Raw genomic sequence first — 21,548 nt, forward strand, 5'->3', positions numbered from 1 at the left:
CATATTGTTGTGTATGATTCGGTAAGTGAGTGCAAGCAAGCATTGAATCAAAGTTTATCCGTTCCTTTTATCCAAAGTAGGATAAAAGCGAAATCTTTGGGCCCCTCGATGATTTAGTGATGGCACCTAAGCGCTTGGCCAAGCCGAGACTAATTTGATATGCTCAATTGTAGTCTGTTGTCAGTCGTCATAAATTGGAAGCCGGGAAACAGTATAGAGAGAATGATTTGAATTCATGTCTCGCATCTATATGATATCTAAAATGGAGGAATATATGATCCCTTATCTAAAGGACACGCGTATCTGATAAGATCAGAGTTGACAGCGGCTTTTAAAAGCTACGATTGCAGATCAGGATCTGAAGTCGTACGCATAATAGTTATTAGACTTATCCAAGTGGGAGACTGTTGGATTAGTGTCTAAGTCCACAACTATTTTGGTATGTACTTGACCCGATGGTGCATGGTCCTTTTGGGTTGCCTTCACCAAACCAACTTGATAGGATGAATTATGGAGAGAGAGGATTAATTATGATTTATTAATATATTATGAGAATAATATATTAAAGGAGAAATCATATTGTTTAATTAATATTAGTCAAGAATTAATTGATAATTAATTTTGTGGCTAAAAGAGATTAATTAAACTTAAGGGACTATAACTGTAATTATAAGATAATTGCATTTGGGCCATGGATCACCTTGGAATAATAGGTTGGACAAATTCTATGGGAAAACCCATTAAAAATCATCCAAGGGATATTCTAAAAGGGTCCATGGGCTGCTTAGGGCTTAAGCAGTCAGATTAGGGTTTCCTAGTTGAAAACCCTAATAGCCTACAAGTATATATAGTACCCTTAAGCCCCAAAAATGAGGCTAAGAGTTCCACTATGGTTTCTGGACGTTTTGGGCAGCCTCCTCTCTTCTCATTCTTCATCCTCTTGCTCTTGGTGTTTGTGAGCCATTAGAGGAGTGACAATTGTGACTCTAAGCTTTCTAAAGTCATTACAAGGAGGATTTGAGATTCTTATTTCTATATAACAATCAAAGGTAATTCTTTAAACCCTAATTTCAGTTTATAATTTGTTAGATCTAAGATTGTAAGTCTTGGATACATTGAATGTACAATAGAGAAACCTAGATCGAAGCATTAGGGTTTGCATGAGCACATAGGATGTTCTTATGGCTAAAACCCATCAATTTTCTACAGATATTTCACTCATCTCACTGTCCTCATCGAATTAAGAAATATTTTCAACATTTAATTTATTGTCTCAACTCAATTTCAAACTCAATGAATCAAATTTCTTTATAGTTTCGGTTTTGATCTTTAACTTGTCATTTTCATCGAGGAACTATCTCATCATGTCATTTGTGGTCTTTGAACTGAATATATGATTCAATTCTGTCAAGTTCAATTCTATAAGCTTCTGTGGTTTCGTCTGATGAGACGACATATTAACATTGATCACAATCAGCATCAGTTTCATCTTCCATTAATTCCAAAAATGGCAAGATCATTATGAATTTTCTTACCAATTTCACAATCCAAATGCAATTGAGTGATATTAAATTAAAGCATTTTAGCAACCAAACAAAAAATGTTACGTTGTTTTAAAAGCTTAAAATTGTCTCGTTGTAAATAAATAGGCTCATCCCTAGACCTAGAAATCTCAGACTCAATCTTCTCTATCCACGTCCTTCGCTCCTCACTTTTTGACGACACCCTGCTGATTTGATCGGTTATGTTAGCATTTGATAGACGAGTTTGTTTCAAACTGTCACTTATACTTGAAAAAGTGAATTTTAAATCATTTAATTCAGTTTCATAATTAGATATACGAACATTAAGAGATTCAAGAATAGAATGTACCTTATTAATCAGCTGCTCACATTCGCTGGTTTGTGTAAGAAATGGCTTAGCAGTGAAGCAGTTTTCATCCTTTCTTCCATTCGCTTCTCCTTGTCCTCCATCTATGGCATACCCTCGTATTTGTGACACGCCATTTGTCACCACAAAGCATCTTCCACCCCACATGCAAATCCCATTAATTCGCCACAAAGCTCTTTTCATGAGTGGGTCCTCTAACTTCTTCATCCTCTGAATCAGTGGACCATACTTCCACTCCACCAAACTCATCATCATCATTGTTTCCCTGCACAATCAAAGTAGACATAGAGTTATCAACTTTCTTTTTCTACTTGATTTCCTCAAGCTTGTGAAGATGGTAGTCATCATCATCTTCTCCCTCTTTTTTCTCGTTTATTCGCCTCGGCATGCATTCATTACCCAAATGATTTTTGCAATGACAATAGTTGCAATCATAGCTTGAATCACCTGCAAGCTTTTTCTTTTTCTTATCTTCTTCCTTCTAGAAGCTATTCACTTTAGCCTCTTTCACATTTCCTAAATTGTAGTATCCCTGCCAGTTTTAGTTTTTATCGGAGGGAAACTTCTTCTTTGCGAATCTCCTAGGATTCGACACCATTAGAGCGAGCTCTTCATTTGTGAGTTCATAGTTAGAAAGGTTAGACTCAGCATCATCCTCAGCGACTTGTTTCCTCTTTGCAACTAGAGCCAACATACCCATGTCAGACATAACTTTTGCTTCTTTAGTCACCTCACTTCGTGTGACTTCAAGATTCCTACTAGCTTTGCGAAGGTATAATTTATGAACTGCTCCAGATCTAGGTTTGTGTGAAAGCAGCAAATTCAGACAACAAGAGTGTTTGAGTATAATGCTCCAGATCTAGGTCTGTTGAATAAAGATTTTTAATCCTGTCCCATATGGCTTTGGCTGTATCACAAGAACCAACAAGACGAAAAGTATCAACCTGCAATGCGAATCTAATGATTATCATTGCTTTAATGTTGCTCTGCAGCTTGTCTCTCTCATCTTGAGGAACTTCTTTGACATCAAGAAGAAGTCGATTGAGGTCGGCCAGAGTTTTAATCACCCTTCTTGTTCTAGAGTGAACAAAGGCTCCAATAGTAATAGCTTGCCAGATCAAGTAACCATTATCTTCTAAACCTAGAACATGATCTTCAAAGTGAAGTGCCCAGACTTCATAATCGCTAGGAAAGAGAATGGGAATCGTTGTTGTTGACCCAATATTGCTAATGGAATTGATTTGAGAATCGTTGTGCGACATTTTAACAAGATCTTTGAAACCTGTTTAAGAATCAGACGTGTAAAAACTTAGGGTAATATTGAGATCACAATGACAACGTCAAGAACACAAGATCCAATATTAAGGGAAACCCTAACAACTTCTTTTAGCAGAAGAGATGCATATAGATTACATAAACTCCTACTCTAATACCAATTGATAGGATTGAAACCTAAAAGATCGATAAGATTCAAAAACAGAAAGCAAAGATGAACAAGACAATGATTCAAAATAAGCTTAATGATTCAAGCTTCATAGCCTTAGAAGAGCTCGATTAAGAGCTGCTAGTGTAGAGGCGTGATTAGGGTTTACAAAATAATTTCTAAAGATAAAAGCGTTAACATCCTACGGTCCATGCATACAATATAAATACATAAACCCTAATAAATAACACGGTTGGACGGGCCCATACCATTTATATATTGAACTAAAAACAAAGTAGCCCAATGATGCCACATCTAATACCCAACACTTTACCTACATAATTACGCATCATAGAAAAATAAGGAGTAGTTATGTGATAGACATTGATGCTAGACTACTCGTAGCAGTAGATTTCTTTTGAGCTAATTAAGATAGTGGCTATGGAGATCCGAGCTAAATTGTGTGCGTTTTATGTATCTAGACTATATTTGCTTATGAATATCGACAATTTCCTCAATCTAGTAACAATAGTATATGGCCGGTTGCATTCATTATAAAATAACTTATTTGATTGTCCGAAGTCAAAGTACTAAACTTGTCGGTATTGTAAATAACAACCTATTTCATTGTTTTCCATTAATTGTTATCTAAATAAAGTAATTGAGAAGGAAATAACTAAGCTAGTGTAAATTTGTAAAAAGTTAGGACTTAAATGGGAAAGCCTCATTTCCATAACATTTTCAATTGAGCTATTCTCTTGCATCAACTCAAAAAGAAATATAACTAGCTTAGAAGATTAAGTCATGACCTCATTAGGAAAAACAAATACAACACCAAACTTCATTCTTTATCTCTCATTGTGATGTTAGGACTAGGAGAGGAATTAAGCTTAACTTTTTTTTGTCAATAACTATTGTTATCACTCTTATCCAACTACTATTATAATTATCAATAATTTGATTGAAATATGACTTCATCTCTTTATTTGTCAAAATGTGGATTCATAATATATTTACGCTACTTTTCTTTTTACAGTTCCACTTCAGACACTACCTATAAAGCTAGTGGAGGAATCTTTATATCTGGTAACACCACCATCACAATCTAGTGAGGTGGAAATTACTTGAAATACACTTTACCTTTTATGTTGATATTTGTTAGAAGTTATCTTATTTAAACACTATCAGGCAATGAAATCCTTCCCACAAGAACACATTCATAACTTCAACGAACTTCTCAATAAAGAAAACTTGTACTTAACCACTAAGGTAACTAAGACCATCTTTCTTTTTTCTCACTGACTGGATAAAGTATGGTATGAATATATGACGCTTACAAGATATCTAAGAAAATAACTACATATTTGGGAATATAGAATACAAGAGCAAAAATGTAATATGAATATATGATGCATAAGGTTTAATATGATGAAACTTATTATTTTATTAAAATTACGAAGGACAGCAAGGGTGATTGCCTTTGTGATTATGATGCATAATCAGAAAGACCCGTTGTTTCTCTACATAGCACAGATGCATGCAAAGAGTGGCTACACCCATTACTTTGAGGCATAAAATTAAAACGGTAGACTCGTCATTTATTTCATTTGACAAAAGACTTTGATTTAATGAGTTCTTTTTAATTAGAGTTTACACTTCACGTGGATATTTTTCAGTGGTCATCGATTCATGTTACCATTGAGAACGTACCAAAAACCACACTGCATATGAAGATGTGAGCATTGAAACATCTTTTATTTGATTTATGCAACAAAGAATATGGCTAAATGCCAGAAAATAAGAAATAGCAACATACTTTCATAAATATTTGTTTATTACAGCATCTTACTTTGAAAAACATCTATCCAATTATAGCAATGTGATTCATATAGAAACCAATTTTTTTGTTGCCATAGTTAGGAAGACTTTTGGTAGTTCAGTGGAGAATATACTAATTATCCTTCATGATCTCAAACCATAAAGATAATTTCAGTTTCATATATTATGGATCTAGGCTCTTGTTTCATCATGGAAAAGAGGTGACACAATGCCATTTATCTATGACACAGTTATACTTCTTCACACTTGAATTTTTCAAATGTCATTCATTATATATTGTTAACATTTTTATCTTTTAGGTGTGGGACATTTTAAATTTGGCAAATTGTCTAACCAAAAGAGATGATATAGACCATTCCAAGATAGGAATCGTTGGGATATCACTTGAAGGTTGAATTTTAATATATTATTAAACACATCATCTTGCAATAATAAGAGCATGTGTGTCTATATATATATATATATATATATATATATATATATATATATATATATATATATGCTTTTATTATGAGTTATTATGCATTTAATTCCATAACTTATTTATTGATATGTGATAAAGGAATGCATGCATGGTTTGCTGCTTTTGTTGATATACATTATTTAGGTATTGTTTCTTTTTTTGACTTAATGGGCTTAAACACTTAATCTGGCCTAATGACTTTATATGAATGTGTAGAACTTTCGGTAGGCCGTAGATAATGATCAATGGCATGCTCAGGTTAACAGTATTAAATCTGTGTTTAACAATATTAAATCTGTGTTCGAAGGTAATCAAGACACTACTTTACAAAATAAATATAAAATCTAAAATCTGTATTTTTAACTATTTTTAATCATCACTTCTATGTTTAATAAAACACATAAGTTATATATGGGTGCTTTTTTTACAAAATGCAGATCAAAAGAACGATTTTCAGATGTAAAATTTTACTAATTTCCCTCATTTATATTTTCAAATATATTTGTAAAAATTAGTTAAAAATAACCATTATACATACATACATACATACATACATATATATATATATATATATATATATATATATATATATTCTAGTGTTTAAATCTTACAGCTATAGTTAACACATGCACTCTTTCTAAATTATAGTTTTTTCTGCATGATTTTGCGATGCTGCTTTTATGTTAATGTTCTTCAAAATCAATGATTGATTTAGAAAAAGGTGCCAATGATAAAGAGGTTGTGGAAAAGTTAAGTTCCATAAAGATTGCTAAATGTCTTGATGATGCGGCATCCAACTATTGATGTTGTGCTACAATTTTCACTAGGTTTGGAATAGATAGCTCCTGGTTTAGCATATAAGTTTAACTCACTTTGTATGGTCCCACTCATTACACCATGCCCTTTGTTGATTATAAACGCTAAAAAGAACAATATACTCTTATTGATCTAAAAAATATTTTTTTTCTACGGTTTGTGAGAACTTGTCCCTAGCATTTGCAAAATTTAGACCTAAAGTAAACCCCAATGTAAGTTTCCAATCTTTTTATAAAACCAAATCCTTACATGTATTTAGAATTTTATGCACCTGCTTTTTTTTATCATTAGAGATAAATGTTTTTTTGTGAGGTCACTCCAATAACTTAATTAAATTCACAACAAATTACAAAAATGGACATTGTTTTCTGTATGGAAGTCGAACTCTCATTCATAATTTTGGTTTTATTTTATTATGGAGAAATAGTCTAAATTACAATCACTATTTTGTTTCCTTTTTTAAGTACTTTGTAACAAAAAGTAAAACTAAGAAAAATAGCTCTCTCTCTCTCTCTCTTCACGTTTATGTTCACCATGTTCTCATCGAAAAAATAAAACGTAGTTGCACAAGACTGAAATTCCACCTACCAATTCAAGATTCAACATGCTATAAAATAAAATGCACACTATAATGTCATCGTTGTTTCTTTCTAACCATGTAGTTTAACTTGCTAGAGCTCAACATAGTTGGTTTGACTTTGAAAATAAATGGAGTTAATAATCCAGCTTCCTCAAACACTCGATGAAACTAGACTTTGTATTTTTGGTATCTTGAGATACATTTTGTTTCCTTACTTTTTGATAGTTGAAATATTTAAGTAAATACATAAAATATTAATGAATATATTTTATAAAGCTATATCACTACCAGGTCAATGTCAAAACAATCAAAATAATAATTAATATATTTTCTTATAATTAATTTTTTTTAATTTTTTTTAAAAAATGCTCTCATATAATGTGTCATCTTTTCACATATTAGTTATATTTTCAAAAATTATTACTTGACATTAGTATTTAACTAAATAAAAGAATTTTATAATATAATTAATGTTAGAATAATATTATTTAATATTTGATGTTTGTGTCATATGAAAGTTTAAAGTTAACTCTCTTAATCAAGTAAATTTCAATGAAATATATTCAACTAAATAGATAAACTCATCATAAAATATTAATTTTTAGGGATACTTTCATATATATGCTCTTCATAAACATCAAAATATCATATTTGTCCAACTTAAATTTTTATTATCATATTTAGGCTTTATAAGCCTTTAAAATATCAAATGCCCAAATCTTATTTTTGTAATGTTTTGAATAGTTTACAATCATTTTATATCTTAAAATTGTTATAATAATTTAAAACAATTGACCATATTATCCCCATATCTATACCAATGGAACGTTTAATTCTAAATTATTGTAATGTCTATCTCTTGAAAAACATAATGCTTCATCTTCAGCCCTCTTTATGGAATGTACACATTGATTGTTTAGTTTCTATTGATACTTTAAGATAATTTGATATGTAAGAAGTCATATATGACATTTTGATGTTAACCAAGGGCATACATGATGTTTTAATATTTTCTATCAGATACATTTGATATTTAGACATTAATTTGGACAAATATAATTTTTTTATGTATAATAAGGGTATATATATATATATATATATATATATATATATATACACGAAATTCTAACTAATATATAAATATTTAAATATTAGTATGGCATAATTTATTATTAAATGCAAGGTCTAAAATAGAAAACAACTACAAAATGATTAAAATAATGAACTTTATTAACTGGTTGGAGAGTTTTCTTAGACAAAACTCTTGTATCCATTTATATATAATTTCAAAAAACTTTTTGAAATAATAAATAAATTACTATTAGAATGTCCTAAACGAGTTACTGTCCAAATATTCAATATATATATATATATATATATATATATATATATATATATATATATATTTATATTCTAAAACATATATTTTCTACAATTAATACTTATCAATGAAAGAATTATACTTTTGCACATAAGCATCGTTTGGAAGATTCAGTTGAATTTTTATTTTATTTTTTTTATAAAACTGCTAAAGTTTTCAAATCAAAAAACTTAGCAAAACCATAATAAAACATTAGAAAGGAATGGTCAATTTGTCTAACAAAAAAATTTACAGATATATTTCATATAACTTATAGGAATGATCATCTGTCATGTCATTCTCCGCACGACTCCATTTTTGCTAGGAAATACGTGTCGCTTGAACATACCACTTAAAAAGGAAAAAAAATAGAAAAAGTTGATTGTTTTTTCTTAATCGGCAATGGAATATGTTGAGAGGGCAAAATGGGATTATAACATGTGTTAAGAGACGTCATGTAAGCATAATGTAACTGACGTTAAAACCATACTGGATAACCTAAATGAAATTTGGTGCCTTTGCTACTCGTTTGGAACAAAAAATGACCAAATATTTGCTTTCGGCTTTAGAGTTTATTGTTTGCCTCACAAACGATTTACGAAGTTAACTTAATGAATATCTTAAATGAAACAAACGTTTTTCATAATTTACATAATGCATGTCCTAAAGGAAAGAAACGTTTTTCGAAATTACTCAATGCATATCCTAAAGAACAAATTACTGAAATAGTCCTTATGCTTTACAAAAATTCATGTTTGGTCCCTATGTTTTCATTTGCACTCGGGCAGTCCCTAGGTTTTGGTTTTATTGCGTTTTTCATCCCCTTGTAGAGATGAAAAGACCATATTGTCCCTCGTGTGACATTAACAATGACGGGGACGACAGGATAGGGTCTGGGTTTGTCGTCTCGACAGAAGGTAGAAACGACACGACAAAGGGAGTGGTGAAGGGCGGTGGCAGAAAAGGTGGACTTCCATGGGGCCGACCATCTAGTTGAGAGGGAAGAACAGGTGGCCGGTAACATACTTTTTGGTTGTAGCAACGGCGTCATGAGGGTGGTGCTAACAGAGGCCTGCTGAAGGTTCAAGAGAGTAAGTATAGAGACAAAAGAGATTTGGGAGAAACGATGGCATGTAGATGATATTAGGGTTTTCCACGTTTAGACATAGGGACGTGTAGAGATGGGGAGAAGGTACGTTTTCATTATGCTTAACAGATTTGTACATATTGTTAAAACAGGTGTACCTCTTAATATTCAAGAAATGGGCAATGTGTTTAATAATATAGTGTGTTTGTATATATATATATATATATATATATATATATATATATATATGTGTGTGTGTGTGTGTGTGTGTTTGTGTGTGTGTTCAAATAAAAACAGTAAATAGTGTGAAAACATAAACACATTATGTTTATGTTATTATATGTTGTATATGTGTATTGTTGAAGTAATTCTAATATGAATATTAACGTTCGATTATTCATATATTCAATAAGTGTTATTATTCTATTACAAATATATGTATGTGTATTTTTGTAGTAAATTGTAATTATTGCTTTAACCTGTAAGTATTCAATTATTCATTGCTAAATAATGATATAAATTTATGCATACAAAAATTCATTGTAAAATAATAACATAAAAGTAGTGTTTTTATATTTTCAAACTATTTACAATTTTTTTTGAACTCTCTCTCTCTCTCTCTCTCTCTCTCTCTGTATATATATATATATATATATATATATATATATATATATATATATATATTCTAAAGCATATATTTTCTACAACTAAGACTATCAATGAAAGCAACACCCTTGTGCAAATAAGTATCGTTTTGAATATTTAGTTGAATTTTTATATTTTTTAGAATAGCTTAATTTTCAAATTAAAAAAGTTATAAAAAAAAAAAAAAACCCAACATAACATTAGAAAATAATGTTCTGTTTGTCTAATAAAAAAAAATGTACAAGTATATTTCATATAACTTATAGGAATATATTATATAAAACTTGTAGAAATAATCACGTGTCATCTCATTTTCCACACGACTCCATTTTTGCAAGGAAATACACACCACACCATCACACCAATTAAGAAGAAAAAATAATAAACAAAGTTGTTTGTTTTTCTTTTCTTAACCAACGTTGGAAAATGTGAGGGAAAAATGGCTTAACACCACGAGAAAGCAAAATAGTTTTCACATAATATAACATATGTTAAGAGATGCCATGTAACAACATTATAATTGACGCTAAAACCATACCACATAGCCTAAATTATATTTGATGCCTTTGCGACTCGTTTGGAACAAAAAGGATCAAATATTTTGTTTCGACTTTAGACTTTACTGTTTGCCTCACAAACGTTTTACATAACTTGATGCATATCATAAATGAATCAAACATTTTTCATAATTTACATAATTCATGTCCTAAATGAAAGAAACTTTTCTGTAATCACTCAACGCATACCCTATATAATGAATTACGGAAATGGTCCCTACGGTTTCTAAAAATTTCACATTTGGTCCCTATGTTTTCCTTTGCACACGAACAGTCCCTAGGTTTTGGTTTTATTGCACATTTCATCTCCTCATAGAGATGAAAAGACCATATTGTCCTTTGTCTTTATCTTTTAAGTTTTTTATTATTATTATTTGTTTATTATTAATGAATATAAATGCTTAAAATTATGAAGGACAGTAAGGGTGACGGCCTATGCTTCTTTTGAGCATGAAAGAAAGCACATAATTACAAAGACCCGTTGTTTTTCTACATAGCAGAGATGCATGCAAAGAGTGGCTACATCTATTACTTTGAGTTATAAAATTACAATGGTAGACTCGTCATTTATTTCATTTGACAAAAGACTTTGATTTAATGAGTTCTTTTTAATTGAAGTTTACACTTCACGTGGATATATTTCAGTGGTCATTGATTCATGTTACCATGGAGAACGTACCAAAAACCACACTGCCTATGAAGATGTGAGCATTGAAACTTTTTTTATTTGATTTATGCAAAAAAGAATATGGCTAAATGCCAGAAAATAAGAAATAGCAACATACTTTCATAAAAATTTGTTTACTAAAGCATCCTACTTTGAAAAACATCTATCCAATTATAGCAATGTGATTCATATAGAAACCAATTTTTTTGTTGCCATAATTAGGAAGACTTTTGGTAGTACAATGGAGAATATACTAATTATCCTTCATGATCTCAAACCATAAAGATAAATTCAATTTCATATATTGTAACATACACGTTTTTAAATCGTGTTTTGTATTGAATAAAATTGTGAAATACTATGTGAAATTGATTTTTGAGTTCTAACAAGATGGTTTTTACCAGAAATGAAGTAAAACTATGTTTAGAATCACTCAGAAAATATTGGAAGTCTTATGAGATTCCAATTAAAAGCCAAATAGTGAAATTTAGTGAAAATATAAAATTTTAAATAAGTAAAATTTTATTATTGAAAATTGTAAATAATCTCGTTAGAAACTTGTAGGCGAAAACTTCGTCGAAATCCGAGTTATAACGAAGAAGTTATGACCAACCGAAGATCCGCGATAAAACCGACACGGCGCCGAATGAAGTAAAAAGTGAAGTAAAAAGTGAGTTTTTGATAAACTATATTTTAGCCTTAGTGATCTAAATGAAAGTCGTAGTATTCATTAAACTGAGAAATTCGATAAAAAGAACGCCAAAATCTGACTTCGTATGAGGAAGTTATGATTTTTCTAAGTTTCGGATTAGCAGTAGACAGCTCAAAACTCGAATTTTAGATCGAGCGATTTTTAGCCGACACAACCTAAACGAGAATTGAAGGTCTCGTCATTAGTAGTACAACGGTAAAAAGTCTGACAAAAACGGACGTCGGATGAAGAAGTTATGAATTTTTAACAGATTTTCCTGACCCGGTCTTTTAAAAATAATAATATTAAAATTAAATTCAAAATTAGCCAACGAAGTCTAAATAAAAGTTGTAGAGCATAATTTTAGCTACGCGTGCATATAAAGAACGTCAAAAACGGAGCTCGTATGCGAAAGTTATGAATTTTAGAAGATTTGGGTGCATTTCTCGAGAATTTTCGCATGAATAGTGTCAGGCCACGTCACCTCGCACGAAGCAGCAACGTATCCGAGACGTGGCCCAATCTGAAACCGGCACGTGTCGCATGCTGATTCGACCGAAGTGCGGTCCAACGAAATTCCGACGCGCCTCACCTTGGTGTCCGAAGCTCGCTCCTCCACGCCTCCTCGCGTCCGAGCCTTCGCGCCTGCCTCGTCTCCTCTCCGGATCCGAGCTTCATAGCTGCGACGTGGACCCTTCTCAGCCACAAGGTCCGAACCCTCTCACCCTATATAAAGGGAGGCTGCGAGCCTTCCCGGGTAACTTTGAATTTTTGACACTTTTTCACCCTAATTCCATATATTCACTATTTTGACTTTCCCCGAAGCCCCGGTATCAATTTTAGCACCTAAAACACGTCCCGAACCTCCCGAGAAGCCCGAAAAATTTATCTATTCGGTTTTGAAGCCCTACCTTCACAGAGCCTGGTTTTCAATTAACCTCCCGGTTTTCAACATAGAAAGTCATATTTAAAGCCGAAGTGTTGTCCAAATTACTATTTTAACCCCCGGTTAATTTAAGGTGAGTTCAATATATAGGAGCAATTGTATGCTATGTGTTATATGTGCTATGTGCTTTTTAGTGTTATTATTCCGGGTTATTTTCCCATGTTATTATATTCACTATTTTTATAGCAAATGTAATACCTTTGACCATGTGATCAGTAAAAGGACTTAGATTCACATTGGTACTGGTACGTAGCCTCTGGCCATGTAGAGCATGTCTCCGTAAGAGAATGACTTCTATTCTATGGCATTGGCAAATGGTTAGACAGGACTATAAGCATGAAATCTAACAAGATGTTAACCAGAAATTGTATGTCTTCTATGCCATTTGGGCCAAAGTTTTATTGATGTATATCAAGCATTGAAAAGTATATCTTTGAATAAAGTCTTTGATTGATATGAACGCTTGTCACATGATTTCACATATGTCTTTGTTGTTCCTCTTTGATTCTGCCATATTGATGTATATATATGGCATAACGTTATATTGTATCTATTATTGAACTCACTAAGCGTCATCACTTACCCTATGAAAGTTTAACAATTGCAGGTGATAAGTAACTAGTATAATCACATACTGTTGAAAGATTTAGAATAGTTTGTAATAGTACTTTTGTACTCAAGTTTATGTTTGTATAAATTACAATATCCTGGGTAGTTATGTAATATATAACACTTTGTAATAGTCGATTTGTATCCAATAGTTTGTAATATCTTTATCAATGTAAAATATTGCTTTTATGAATATGCAAGTAGCATGTTTTGGAGTAATAATATTGTGAAGTATGAAAGTTTGGGTCTTTCAAAAATACGAAAGTTGGGGTCTTTCATATATTATGGATCCAGGATCTAGTTTCGTCATGGAAAAGAGGTGACACAATGCCATTTATCTATGACACAGTTATACTTCCTCACACTTGAATTTTTCAAATATCATTCATTATATATTGTTAACATTTTTATGTTTTAGGTGTGGGACCTTTTAAATTTGGTAGATTCTCTAACCAAAAGATATGATATAGACCATTCCAAGATAGGAATCGTTGGGATATCACTTGAAGGTTGAATTTTAATATATTATTAAACACATCATCTTGCAATAGTAAGAGCATGTGTGTGTGTGTGTATATATATATATATATATATATATATATGCTTTTATTATGAGTTATTATGCATTTAATTCCATAACTTATTTATTGATATGTGATAAAGGAATGCATGCATGGTTTGTTGCTTTTGTTGATAGACATTATTTAGGTATTGTTTCTTTTTTTGACTTAATGGGCTTAAACACTTAATCTGGCCTAATGACTTTATATGAATGTGTAGAACTTTTGATAGGCCGTAGATAATGATCAATGGCATGCTCAGGTTAATAGTATTAAATATGTGTTCGAAGGTAATCAAGACACTACTTTACAAAATAAATATAAAATCTAAAATCTGTATTTTTAACTATTTTTAATCATCACTTCTATGTTTAATAAAACACATAAGTTATATATGGGTGCTTTTTTTACTAAATGCAGATCAGAAGAACGATTTTCAGATTTAAATTTTTACTAATTTCCCTCATTTATATTTTCAAATATATTTATAAAAATTGGTTAAATATAACCTGTAGCATCCCGAAATTTCGTATCATTACTTGTAACCCTTTTCGTAATCCATTTCGATCAACCAATCGTCGTTTCCAAATCTGATTCCGATTTCGTTGTTTAATTAAGTCATTAATTTATATTAATTTAAAATGACTTAATGGGTGTCTTAACGCAATTAGAAATCATTTTAACAGCCCATAATAGTTATCGGAATAATTCTAGAATCGACCATATCGGGTTACGGCAATTTGGTCGGGTGCGACCAAAAGCCCCGCCTAACGCCGGTGTCGGGTAAAATTCTGCCGTGTCCAATTTCCGAACACTATATAAAGGACTCAAAGCTTCCATTTGAAGCTTTTGGCCATCTTTCCTTAATCACTCTCCAACCTCTCTCCTCATCCAAATCAAGTCCAAAAATCAAAGGTTTAAGGCTCCAAATCAAAGAGGTAACATCCCCAACTTGTTATCTAACCTCTTTAGCCTTCAAATTAATGTTTAAAATGAGATTTAGGACCTGGAACAAGTGTTTACGGCCAAGGCACTTGCTTAGGCCGTAAACACATAAAAATGGGGTTTTAGAGCCATTTAACCCTTCCAAATCATTGTTAGGACTTAGATACGACTTTGAGGCTTACCAATCGGGACTTGAAACATCTAAATCTTGAATTTTTAGGGACTTATATGAGTTTACAGCCAAGGCTCATTCTTGGGCCGTAAACCCCTCAAGCATGGGGAGTAAACACCTTTTAACATGTCAAAATGCCTTGAAACTCAACCAATAGCCTTGTGGTAAATCCTAGAACCATCTAAAAATAGTTTGGGGGCCTTAAACATAACAAAATGCATCATAAAAGTGTTTACGTCCATGGCACATACTCTTGGGCCGTAAACTCCTAAAAGTGTGTCAAATGATGCCCTTAAATCACCCCAAGGCTTGGAAAAATTACTAGAATCACATGTGATTGCTTTAAGTGCCTCAAAACAATTATTCTTGACCATAGGAGAGTTTATGGCCGTAAACTCCAAGTTTACAGCCGTGAAATCCCTTTTAAATGGTATAAATTCATTTAATCTATTCCAAGGCATTTTAGTAATTCATTCCAACAATCCCTAAGTCCAAACAAGCCATTAAACACTCAAAATCACACCAACATGAGTTCACGACCGTGAACTCATGTATGTATGTGTTATCTGGATGTAAAAACCCTAAAATGTTTACTCTTGGGGAGTAAACTCAAATCCCAAGTCCCTAGTACCATTACACGTCCGTAGATGTCACCCGGGTCACTCCAAACACTCGTTTTGAGGTGTTTAACCTCATTGGAATGTAATGTTCCATCTAATTAGTGATTTTAAATCTAATTAGATATATATGGACATTATTTCATTTTACACAGGGACATCGTGAGTAATCAAGCCCCGAACCAACATTTAGTGTCCGAAACCGTCGCATTTCCTAGCCTCGTGAGTTCATACTCCTACCCTTTTCACTGTTTTTCATTGTTTTCAGGGGGGAACACAAGCAAAGTACAAGGGATTACTTATACTCAAAACTTGTTTTCGTGTGTGTGTTTCACATTTTATATGCTTTTAACACTGATTGATACAACTGATAACCGTTTGAACATGCATATCACGTAAATATATTATTTGTGAAATGGGTTTAGACACTGTTATGTTTTATATATTTCACAAATGGTTTCTACATTTTATCAGTTAAAAGCATGTCATTAGAACATTTGAAACATAAAAATTGTACACTGTTTGTCTTCGGTAACACTCCACAGAGATACGCGAGTGGAGGATTTATCATATTATTACTAGTAAATTTGTTAGTCATGTATGATTGGAGACACGTCCTCGGCGAACACTCGACAGAGATACGCGAGTGGAGGACTACACCCGTAACCAGAATCTCTGGGATTAGAGAGCATGACTTGAGTGTATAGATCTATACGGGGTTGACTACCCCACACCTGGCTGCTAGCTACAGCCGAACCGAAATGGTTCAAGGGTGACGAAAGTCATAAGGAGATATGGACTACTTATTGCCATATCTAGTGTATCGTATGGTTATGGAATTCGCAATTAGGATAACCGTGATTTACTTAATAGTAATAATGAATAACTTAACACATTTTACAAGATAACCAGGTTTCAGAATACATCTTTTACATTGATAACCAACATTCAGGAAAGCATGGGGCTTTCCTGGGGAAAACGTTTACATAACTGGAAAAGTGTAATAAACCGGATAACTTTACATATTTTATAATTGGTAAAACACAATTAGGAAAGTATGGGACTTTCCTAGGAATACATTGGTACGTAACCAGAACAGTTTAACAAACCATATAACATTACTGTACATTTTCACAAGGGTAAACGTGTTTTCAGTGTACAACTTTACTTTACATGTTGAGAACAAAAACCAACCTTATTAAGAAAATGTGGGATTTTCTTGGTGTGTGTAACCTTTTCAGAAACAGAATGAAAACTCAAAAAATTTCACCAAACAGAAACCGCTTATGAACTCACCAGCGTTATGCTGATTTTCAAACCGCTTGTGTTCTCAGGTCAACGTTATAACAGGTACCCGAAGATCATTTTGTTTCCAGATTGGAGTGCGCAGAAGACCAGTTTGTTTTGTTATTATATACTATGTATCACAACTGTATAACTTTACTTTTGAAACAAATGTAAAACTTTTCTATATGTAATGGAATGGTTGTTCTACTTTACTTACTATGTGCATTGGATTTGATACTCAACGTGGAGTCAACTCCGGAAATGTTTCCGCCTTCGGTTTTCGGGGTGTAACAGATTGGTATCAAAGCCCTTGTTTATAGTGAATAAAGTATACCAAACCTTACATGGTATAAAACTATAAACACTAAAGGGCCTAAGTGCTCTGAATTAAAAGTATCTTCAAACTATAAGTATTTTAAAAAATATATAAGTATACCGAGCCGTCGAGATCCGTAAATACAAGTAGAACAAAACATAAGTAAATGGGTGTTGTATACTGTGGTTAAACCTGGGCAGTTATGTAGTCGTGTCTAGGATCAATATAGCCTGGCCAACTATATTCATTCGAGACACGGCCAACATGTGCTTGGGAGTGATTGTGGTATGCGGCATGCCTAAAACTTACCCTAATACCACAAACATCGCGCCAGTGTAGTAACGAATCATGAAATACTATGGGAGTATTTCTCGAGCCAATTCTTTGTAGAAATCCTCATTCACGTATAGATCCTCAATCATTCCGTTAGCGATAGTTTACCTGCTTTGATAACTCTTTCCTGCTTTATTGCTTATTCGGAATATATATCTGTCATATCTCTCGATTCAATTCAGAGGACTTATCATCCTCTCTTTCTTGATCTTATTAGATCAAGATGCCTCCCAGAAGGAGACCCAGCTCAAAGACCAACAACCCTCCGCCACCACCTCCTCCTAAAATTGACCAAGTGGTATTTCAGGCAGCTGTTACCGCCGCAGTGGCAGCTGCTATGTCCCAATTAAACACCCGTGGTTCCGGTGGTTCAGGAGGTGGTACTCAAACTCAGGACCAAGAAAGTGATCAGGGACACCGAAGGGAGGGTTCCTATAAGGATTTCATGAATGCAAAACCAACATCCTTCGATGGCACTAGAGGTGTCATTTCCTTATCCCGATGGTTCAAGAAAATCGAATCCATTTTCGAAATTTGTGCCTGTGCTGAGTCCGACAAGGTTAAATTTGCAGCATGTACCTTCCTCGAAAAAGCTTTTACTTGGTGGAACGGCCGAGTCAAATCCTTGACCCTACCCGTAGCCAACGCCATGGCTGGGAAGCCATGAAAGAACTCTTGATAGCCGAATACTGTCCCCGTGATGAAATGTAGAAACTAGAGCACGAGCTCTGGAACCTGAAGATGAAAGGTTCCGACATTGCTGCATACACTTGCCGATTCGATGATCTCGCACTTCTCTGCCCTGGGCTAGTCACTCCTGAAAGTAAAAAGATCGAGAGGTTCATTTGGGGGTTAACCCATCCAACAAAGGGTCATGTCTTAGCTGCTCGTCCGGATACATATGATAGTGCTAAGACTTTAGCCCAAACCCTAATTGATCATAATGATGATGTCGAGGAAACCACCACTGCTCCTGAGTCGACTAAAAGCAGTGGTGAGAAGAGAAAGTTCTGGAAGAAAAAGAAGGGTCAATCTTCCCAAGGGTCCTCCAAGAGATAACAAACTGTAGCAGTCCATGCTGCTACTACCCCCGTTGCCGCTGCTTCTGTTGTGGGATCCACAGCTCCAACTCCTACCAGCCAGTATGCTGGTAATCTTCCCCTCTGTGACAAGTGCAAGTATCACCACAACCCTGGCCCCTGCCGAGAATTGTCGTGCACCAATTGTGGTAAGAAGGGGCACACCGTCCGATTCTGCAAAGCTCCGGCCCAATCGGCCAATCAATCTTCGGGAGCAGGTGTTGGTCAAGCCTGCTACAACTGTGGTGAAGTTGGGCACTTTAAAAGCAACTGCCCCAAGAAGTCTATAGCCGATAACACCGGGAGAGTCCTAGCCATAGGATGGGAGGAAGCAGTCGCCGATCCCACTGTTGTCTCGGGTATGTTCCTTCTCGACAACTCATATGCTAGTATTCTTTTCGATTCGGGTGCTGAAAGAAGCTTTGTTAGTCATGCATTCAAACATAACCTAAAACATAATCCCCAACCTTTAACTGAAACATTTACCGTCGAGATGGCTAACGGTGAGAAAGAAAGCGCTAGCGAGGTATTTGTAGGTTGTACCCTTACCTTGAATGATCATTTGTTTCCTATTGATCTCATGCCGGTATCCATAAAGAGCTTTGATGTCATCATTGGCATGGATTGGTTGAGTCCCAATCATGCTGATATCCTCTGTTTCGAAAAAGCCATCTGTCTCAACCTTCCCACGGGTCAAACTCTCGTAATCTATGGCGATAAACTCGGTTCCAATCTTCGTATCATTTCCAACATCAAAGCTCAAAAGCTCCTACGAAAAGAGTGCATTGCATTCTTGGCCCATGTAATCAACGAGAAGCAGGAAGTTAAAGACCACGCGAGCATCCCCGAAGTCTGTAACTTTCTTAATGTGTTTCCCGAACAGCTTCTAGGAATTCCTCCCGAGCGTCAGGTCGAGTTCCGTATTGACCTAATTCCTGGAGCTACCCCTGTAGCGAAGTCTCCGTATCACTTAGCTCCGGCAGAAATGCAGGAGTTATCCAGTCAACTCAATGAGTTGCCCAGTAAAGGATTCATTAGACCGAGTTCCTCACCCTGTGGGAGCTCCGGTATTGTTTGTCAAGAAGAAAGATGGATCCTTTCGGATGTGTATCGATTATCATGAATTGAACAAGTTGAACGTCAAAAACCGATATCCTCTTCCGCGAATAGATGACCTCTTCGATCAACTCCAGGGAGCCAGTTACTTCTCCAAGATAGATCTTCGGTCAGGGTACCATCAGCTACGAGTTCATGAGAGTGATGTGTCCAAAACAACTTTCAGGACTCGATATGGACACTACGAGTTCGTAGTGATGCCCTTCGGTCTAACCAACGCACCTGCAGTGTTCATGGACCTGATGAACCGAGTGTGTCGTCCCTATCTGGACAAGTTCATCATTGTATTCATTGATGACATACTTGTCTACTCCAGAAGCGAAGAAGACCACAAACAACACTTGAGGTTAGTGCTGGAAACCCTTAGATCCGAGAAGTTGTACGCGAAATTTTCCAAGTGTGAGTTCTGGATTAGGAAGGTAACTTTCCTCGGTCACGTGGTAAGCGAGGAGGGTATTCATGTAGATCCTTCCAAGATTAAAGCGATAGAGAATTGGTCGGCACCGAAGATGCCCACAGAAATCCAGCAATTCTTGGGTCTCGCCGGCTATTATCGGAGATTTATCCAGAACTTTTCCAGAATCGCCAAACCCCTAACCACTCTAACACAGAAAGGTGTCCCCTTTTGTTGGAGTGATAAGCAAGAAACCGAGTTCCGAACGTTGAAGAAAGCCTTGTGCAGCGCGCCTGTTCTGTCCCTACCCGAAGGGACAGAGGACTTCGTTGTCTTCTGCGATGCGTCCAATCAAGGCTTAGGCTGTGTGCTTATGCAAAGAGGAAAGGTAATTGCTTATTCTTCTAGATAGTTGAAAGCACACGAGGTCAACTATACCACACACGACTTGGAGTTAGGAGCCGTAGTCTTTGCATTGAAGATTTGGAGACATTACCTATACAGAACCAAGTTCACGATCTTCACTGACCATAAGAGCCTGCAGCACATCTTTGACCAGAAAGACTTGAACATGAGACAACGGAGATAGGTAGAACTACTTAGTGATTATGAGTGTGAAATCTGTTACCATCCCGGCAAGGCCAATGTGGTAGCAGATGCCTTTAGCCGAAAGGAGAGCTCAGACTGCAAAGTGAAGAACCAGACGATGACCATCCATTCCAACTTACCCATACAAATCCAGGAAGCCTAGTTAGAAGCCCTCAAACCCGAGAACATGTCGAGTGAAGCCTTAAGAGGAATGGAAAAGAAACTTGAGATCAGAGGTGACGGAGTTCACTGTTTCCTGGATCGAATCTGGATTCCAAAGTCCGGAGGATTTAGAGAGATTGTTTTGGAGGAAGCACACAAAACCAGATACTCTGTTCACCCGGGTTTGGACAAGATGTACCTGGATCTCAAGAAACAATACTGGTGGCCAAACATGAAAGCTGGGATAGCTATGTTCATGGGCAAGTGTCTGACTTGCGCCAAGGTTAAAGTTGAGCACTAGAAACCCTCGGGTCTACTCCTGCAGCCCGAGATACATGAATGGAAATGGGAGATGATTACCATGGATTTCATCACCAAACTACCCAAGTGTCCGAGTGGGTACGAT

The sequence above is a fragment of the Lactuca serriola genome, chromosome 8 (genome assembly GCF_051521515.1).
Source record: "Lactuca serriola cultivar US96UC23 chromosome 8, Lser_US96UC23_V15, whole genome shotgun sequence".
NCBI classification, from domain to species: Eukaryota; Viridiplantae; Streptophyta; class Magnoliopsida; order Asterales; family Asteraceae; genus Lactuca; species Lactuca serriola.